Genomic DNA, 8151 nt, shown 5'->3' with positions numbered 1-8151 from the left:
GTGTGTGTGTGTGTGTGTGTGTGTGTGTGTGTGTGTGTGTGTGTGTGTGTGTGTGTGCGTGTGTGTGTGTAAGCGTATATGAGAATATGAGAATGAGACACGGTTTCTATTTATTAATGTAATAATTTTGTTTTACGCCTGGCAAAAATAAAAAAAAAAGAGATACGTTTTTCACGGAGTTATTTGCAGTTGATGATTGCGTCAGTTTTGACTTTGCAAGGGAAAATGATAAACCGGAGGCTGTTTTTGTTATCCTGTTTTCATTTATTTACATATTTATTCAATTACTTGTACACACATAGATTTAAAGTTATCAGGATTGATTAAGCCAGAGTTTAATCTGGTTACCGTGGAGGATGAGTGACTGAAAGTACAACAGCCCTCTCCCCTGAACGGGAAGCCGTCTGTCGCAGAGTTAACTTTCCTACTATTGCTGAATTCATTTACAGCTGAGTTGATTGGAGCAACGAGAAATGAAGTTTATTACACCAGAGCACAACGCACCTGTCATCCTTTCGGGGTCAAGGATATAAGTACCAGTTATGCACTGGAGTCGATGTAACTGACAAACCCCATCCCCCTACCCACCCAATTTCAGGCATTTTTGCCTATAGGAAAACGGATTATTATAGTTATTATTACTGATAGAATCATTACCGGGCCGGACAAAATGCCTAGAAGCATTTCTTCCGGCTCTTTACATTTTGAGTTCAATTTCTACCGAGGTCGCCTTTGCCTTTCGTCCTTCTGGAATTAACCAAAGTACCAGTCAAGTACTGAGGTCGATTTAATCGTCTAACTCGTTTCCTTAAATTTTTGACCTTCTAAACCACAAACCATTGTTGTCTTTTGTCTTTGTATTATCCTCAATATTTGAGGGGTTTTGGCCCTTGTGTTCAACAAAGAAATTATTTTCTTTATTATTATTATTATTATTATTATTATTATTATTATTATTATTATTACCATCATCATCATCATCACCATCATCATCATCACATCACCATCATCAGCAGCATTATCTTTATAGTCATTATCATCATCAGCCTTATCACCATTATTGCATCCAGACAAGTCACAAGACAAATATTTAAATGATATACCCAAGACATATGTGAATTTGTCCGTGGGGCAGTTGTTGTATTTTATAGACAATTGCCCTATAAAAACAAATAAATCTGGGTCATGTAAATGTTCCCTTCCTTTTGTAAAGAAATGTAGGCGTTAATCGACTTAGCATGATCCCTATTTCTGCATTGAAATGTTTTCCTTTCATCTGGGTCCTGTACGTCATTTCTTGTAACTCCTTGTCTATCTCTTTTTCTATTATTTTTCCCTTTAATATCCTACCACCCTATCTTGTTTTCGTTCTTGTTCTCTCTCCTCTTTCCCTTTCTCTCTCTCTCTCTCTCTCTCTCTCTCTCTCTCTCTCTTTCTCTCTCTCTCTCTCTCACTCCCTATCTTTCTCTCTATCTTCTTCCATCTATCATTCTACTTGTCTGTCTGTCTATTTCTATACACATATATCAAGTTATTTATTTATGTTCTGTTTTCCAGGACTTCTACACGTGTACATATGTGTCCATCTGCTTCCGTGTATATATATATATATATACATATATATTTATCTATATCCCTAATTAGCAATATATGTACACGGGTCAATCAGTCAGTTTATTTGCTCGACTTTCCATCCATTCGTTCACACTTCTAATTTAATCTTGCACCCGTTTATCTACGCTTCCACCCATGCATATTGTAAATATATATATATATATATCCCTTTTTTTCTCTCCTTGTTTCTTTCTGTGTTCCTTTCTGTGGAAGAGCATAGGCTCGAAACGTTAAAGACTTTTCAATTCCCGAGCGTTATACTAATACATCTATTTGTTTTTTACACCACCTGTCTTCGTCTGTTGTTTTTTGTGAATGAATTCTCCCTACATACATACATACATACATACATACATAATAGTAACATTGATCATGGACCAATAGCCGGATTACTGCCTCCCACTTTGAAGAGTATGCGTTTGCAATCCAGGAACAGAAAATATCAAACCAAATAGCTGATGCACAAAAGATATGCAGAGATGCACAATACAGATGCAGGAAAAGCAGTAAATGTGACAAACGATGCAGACTTTGTGGAGTTAACACCGAAGATCTCAGTTATCTGAAAACGCCATCTCGGTATTATCTACCGATGAGGCATGATGTGTCAGCTAGGACATACTATAACGAAATCCGTCGGAAGGATAATCCCGAGGACAAAGAAATGAGCCCACAGTATAGTACAATCTGTAAACCGAATAGTAAATATATGCAAAAGTTTTCCCAAGCTCAACACTTGGGATTGATTTTGTTAGCTACATTCTAACGATGGAGTATTGTATCTTTGTTAAAAACCAGCTCCTTCTTTACGGGAAGGTTTCGAATAATTAAAGATAAAAGAGACCATACATGCATACATAGATACATACATATATGCATACATACGAATACATAACCCTACCTAGTTTCACTTTCAACGCCTGGATCGATCAAAAGGTATGGAAGGATATGTGAAGCGAATTATACACCAAGGACCAGAAAGTATCCACACCTTTAACAAAAAATCACATAATGGTGGAACATTCCAATATAGAAACAGCAATCCGGTACAAACACAACACTTCCACCCCTGTCATTTATGGACTGAAACTAAACACACATACATATATATTCATATATGTAAATTGCTCATGGTGGACTCTCTTGTCACTTAGACGATTGAGGGATTAGGAGACACATCTGTACAAAGTTCTTCAGGTGTGTGGAAAATCTGCTTCCCATTAAGGTGAGGAATCCATACGGGAAATTGACCCTTATGAGCCAGGCATGGCTTGAGAAGGAACAAACAACAACAGCTTGAACAACGCCACAGCGACTTTCACTAGCAATATCGAGCAGCCCAGAGAAAAGTAAAGTGCAAGATGTCCGGTTCAGTAGAGCAGCGGGTATTATACACGAGTTAGCCTTCTCGTAGAATGCCTTGACAAAGACTATGGGTCCCTCATTCCTAGTGGGCTTACTGCACCCACGGACACCAGCCAGAGTGTTTCTGCATATGTACATACATGCATACATAAGTACATTCATACATGTATACATACGTACGTACATACATACATGCATACATATATACATACATACATACATACACACGCACACACACACACACACACACATACATACATGCATGCATACATTCATACATAAACAAATACAAACAAACATACAAACAAACATACATACATACATACATACATACAAAAATATCCTGTTGTTGATGTTGAAATTCCAATGGAAGAGCCTTGGATCTGAGTTAGAAACCGGCTCTTTCTCTACAGGCAAGAAAGCTTGAAATAAAACTGAACAATGACATGCATACATGCGTACGTACATTTACAATGTACAATCACGACTCAGTTAACTAAAGAGCTTTTTACTTCTATTATATGAGTGTAAATATATCCTCATATATATATCCATGTATTTATATGCACACATTAACATATTTTCATATTCACGTTTGGCTGGAACACTCTTGATTCAAACAATAAAACCTTGTTGCTTTGTTAGTGACCGACTTGACATGTGTGAATGAATCTCAAAATCATACATACACACATGAATATGTGTGTGTGTGTGTGTGTGTGTGTGTGTGTGTGTGTGTGTGTGTGTGTGTGTGTGTGCATAAAGACAAATATTTCGACGCATAATCCTGCCTGACTACACACAAGCTTATGTATATACATACATAGATGTATTTGCATACACTTATTCATATGTATATGTACATAATAGGACATGGTTATATAAGTATATGTTACAGCTCATACAATCCATACGTACATGCAGTAATAGCCTCAGTACACATGAACTATGATTCACAGGCACACACAAATGTATCTATACACACACACATATATACATATATATACATGTATATATATATATATATATATATATATATATGTGTGTATATATATATATATATATATATATATATAAGGATTTACTTTTCATAATGAGATAAAAAACTAAGACTGTGTACACCTGCTATTTATAAATGTTCTATAATGTACACAGCCTTGGTTTTTTTATCTCATTACGAAAAGTAAATCCTTATATTCACACGCTGATATATCACCTACGTTGGACCCCTTATTCGCATAATCACCGAACCTGGAGCTTAACTATGGTCTCTTCATAGCACTTACTCAGCATTACCTGAAACCTCTGGGTCTAATTGACACCACTATCGCTCATAACTATATATATATACATGTACATGCGTGTGTTTGTGAGTAACAGTATATCTGTGTATATATATATATATATATATATATATACATGCATGTACGAGGGAGTGCTGAAAAGTTCCGGCTTTTAAGGGGAAAGCGAAAGACTTGGTTGGAATCCCAACCCTCAGAGTTTTTTTTTGTTTTTTGTTTTTTTACAGGGCTTAGAAAAACTGAAGGACAACTGCAATAAGTCTGCAAATCTGAGAGGAGAATATGTTGAATAAAATCATAATTAACCGTTTTTCCTGTATTTTCTTTTACCCAAAGAAAGGAACTTTTCGGCCCACCACCACCTCGTATGCCCTTATATATATATATATATATATATATATACATACGCACATACATACATATATACAGACATACATATATGTATACGTGTGTGTATGTATATGCATAAATATGTGTACACATACATGCATACGTATGCGTTTGTGTATTTTTCATGATGAGTCATTTTATTCCATAGTCACACAGACTAACAGCATTAGCATAAATGACCTATCTATTTCTCCAATCGTATTTAAGAAGTTCTAGAAAGTACTCCTGACTTGATGAGAATTTTGCGAATAGCGTCAGCCTAAATTATAGCGTAATGACTAAGCACTGCTTCCGACACCAAGCTTTAAAAGTAAAACCAAGAAATAAATCATGTCATTCAGTGCTGCCCTCGTTAAACAACTCTATATCGTTATGATAATAAATGTACAACTTCAGAACTGGTTATCTGGTTTTCAGCATTTAATAAAGTTGAACTGTAAGGTCTAAGAATTTTTTTTTTGTGAATTTGATGTCAGAAAGAGAAAGATACTAAGTTATTTGACAACATAACGAGTTGCTTCCGCTCCGTGCCAACTGAAAGACAGTGCGGTTTCTTCTTTAAACAGTAGTGAGGTGACAGAATGTTTACCTGAATGTTACAATGTTATCATTGTGCTAGGCACGTTTAGAACATCAAACACCCAAGACAAATTACATGAAACACAAGCTAGTAAATTTAAAGAACCAGATATACTCCGAGTATGTTAGTACTCAGCTGAGTGCCCAGGCTATATCGTTGTGATTTGTCTGGACGGAAGCATAGAGATAAAACTAGCCTCTTCGTGACTTGAATCATTTATTCGAAGCAAGCAGGTGTATACTGTATGTTTCTTTTTACCTCTTGTCTTTTACTTGTTTCAGGCTTTAAACTGCCTCCATGCTGGAGCACGACCTCAAAGAGTTTTAGTCGAACGAATGGACCGCAGCTTTTTTTTTTCTTTTAAAGCCTGGTACTTATTATATTAGTCTCTTTTGCCGAATCGCCAAGTTACGACGACGTAAACACACAAACACCGGTTGTCAAGCCGAAGTGTGGAACAAACACAAACACGTGCACACACATACATACACACACGCATACACATACACACACACACCTCTGTGTGTGTGAGAGAGAGAGAGAGAGAGAGAGAGAGAGAGAGAGAGAGAGAGAGAGAGAGAATATGTGTGCGTTTACGATAGGCTTCTTTCAGTTTCAGTCGACCAAATCTACTCACAAAGTTTTGGTTGATCTGCAACTATAATAGAAACCACGCAGTGGGACTGAACCTGGAACCATGTGGTTCATAAATAACTCCTTCAAAATTTTGGTGCATAACCAGTAGTTTTAAGAGAGGGTTAAGTCGATTATTTGGACTGCAGTGCTCAACTGGTACTTATTTTATCGACTCTGAAAAAACTGAGGAGCGAAGTCACCTTTGACAAAATCGTTTTAACGATTCTACCAAATCGCAGCTTTATATATGTTGTTAAATAACAATCCTTTCTACTGTAGGTATAAGGACTGAAATTTTGAGAGAGGGGTCCAGTCGATTTCATCAGCCCCAATCTTTAAGTAGGTATTTGTTATTTTATAAACCCCGAAAGGCAAAGTTGGCCGCGGTGGCATTTAAGCTTAAAACGTAAAGCCGAAAGAAATGCTGCGAAGCATTTTGTCCGGTGTGCTAACGATTCTGCCGCCGAATAAGTTAGAAAATTATAATGACAACATAAGTGTCTTCTAGAGCCTGTTGCAGATATTTTACTTATTACACATTAAGAAAATAAATGTCGTAGTCGTTCACGAAAGAAATTTGGAAAAACAATATCATAGAAGAGCAGAATGGAGGAAGTGGAGCAAGAGCACACACGAAAACGAAAAGTGTCGCTCAAGAGGTCACAGATGTGTGACGAAAGATTTCCGGACAATGGACATAAGATAAAATAAGAACAATAATAAACGAGGGAAGAACAAATATATAGTGCGTGTGTTTATTTGACAAAAAAGGAAAAAAATGACCGTCCCGAAATACAACAATAATTTAAAAAAGAAAATGTAAAATGATAACATGGTTTTAAAGCGATTTCCGAAACTTCGCTACAAAATCAATCAGATCTAACACTTAGGCGTGGTAGGGGGACAAAACGAATCCTTGAGAAGTATTACTTGTATTGTTGAACCGTACAAGAATTAAGTTCTAGATTTTGGCTGTCAGAAGACAATACATCTTGTTTTCCACAATCTGAACTGTATCTCTTCAGATATTTATTGTAAGCCACTTTTAGTATCATGGCAACATTTCGAATGCAGTTGGTTGGAGGATATTTCATCGTTAGTGTTCTTATTTTACTTCTCAAGAGGGTTCCAGTTGATCCGATCAACGGAACAGCCTGCTCGTGGAATTAACACGCAAGTGGTTGAGCACTCCACAGACACGTGTACGCTTAATGTAGTTTTCAGGGAGAATCAGCATGACACAGAGTGTGACAAGGCTGACCCTTTGAAATACAGGTACAGCAGACACAGGAAGATAGAGTGAGAGAAAGTTGTGGTGAAAGATTACAGGAAGGTTCGCCATCACCCCCTGCCGGAGCCTCTTGGAGCTTTAGGTGTTTTCGCTCAATAAACACTCACAACGCCTGGTTTGGGAATCGAAACCGCGATTCTACTACCGTGAGTCCGCTGCCCTAACCACTGGGCCATTGCGCCTCCACTGTCCAGTGTTATTACTAGGATATAATGCGAAGAGGCAGTAACATGTTCCGTAAGATTTTGTGAATGCGGCAAAATTATTTTCATTCTTTTTATATATTTTATTTTCATTCATTTATTTATGCATTATTTATTTATTTATGTTATAGGCAGCGAACTGGCAGAACCGTAGCCCGTTGGTTACAATGCTTAAAAGAAATTTTTCTCGCTTTAAGTTCTGAGTTCAAATGTCGCAGAGGTCAACTTTGCTTTCTCCGTTTTGGAGTCGATAAAATCAAGTACTAACCAAATAACCGACTTGTCTCCTCCCCACACATTTTAGGCCTTGTGCCTATAGTAGGAAGAATTATCTATTTATTTTTGAAAACTTACTGTTTTGAGTTCTAAACAGCCGAATTTTCCCTGGCATATAGAATCTTCTGTGTGAGAGAGAAATCTAAATTGGAAAGATAGAAAGGACGTTGCTTTTAAATATGAAACATGATAATCCATGATGTCAACATCACTCTCAGAAAAAAAAATTCTTACTTTTTATTCTGATACAAGAAAGTAATTTTATTAATATGTTTTTGTACAGAGGAGGTGAAGTAGGATTGAGGGAGACCAAGGCAAATCGTTTTTGTGTCCTCTTTGGAATTCAGTCTTACCTCGCAGTTCAAAGACTAAAAGTAATATATGGGTAAAGTCTCTCTTTCTGTTTCACACGCACACACATCTCTCTCTCTGTCTCTCTCTCTCTCTCTCTCTATCTCTCTCTCTCTCTCTCTCTCTCTCTCTCTCTCTCTCTCT

Source organism: Octopus bimaculoides, chromosome 3 (genome assembly GCF_001194135.2).
Source record: "Octopus bimaculoides isolate UCB-OBI-ISO-001 chromosome 3, ASM119413v2, whole genome shotgun sequence".
Classification (NCBI taxonomy): domain Eukaryota; kingdom Metazoa; phylum Mollusca; class Cephalopoda; order Octopoda; family Octopodidae; genus Octopus; species Octopus bimaculoides.
The sequence above is the reverse complement of the archived record's forward strand: the minus strand, read 5'-3'. Positions refer to the sequence as shown.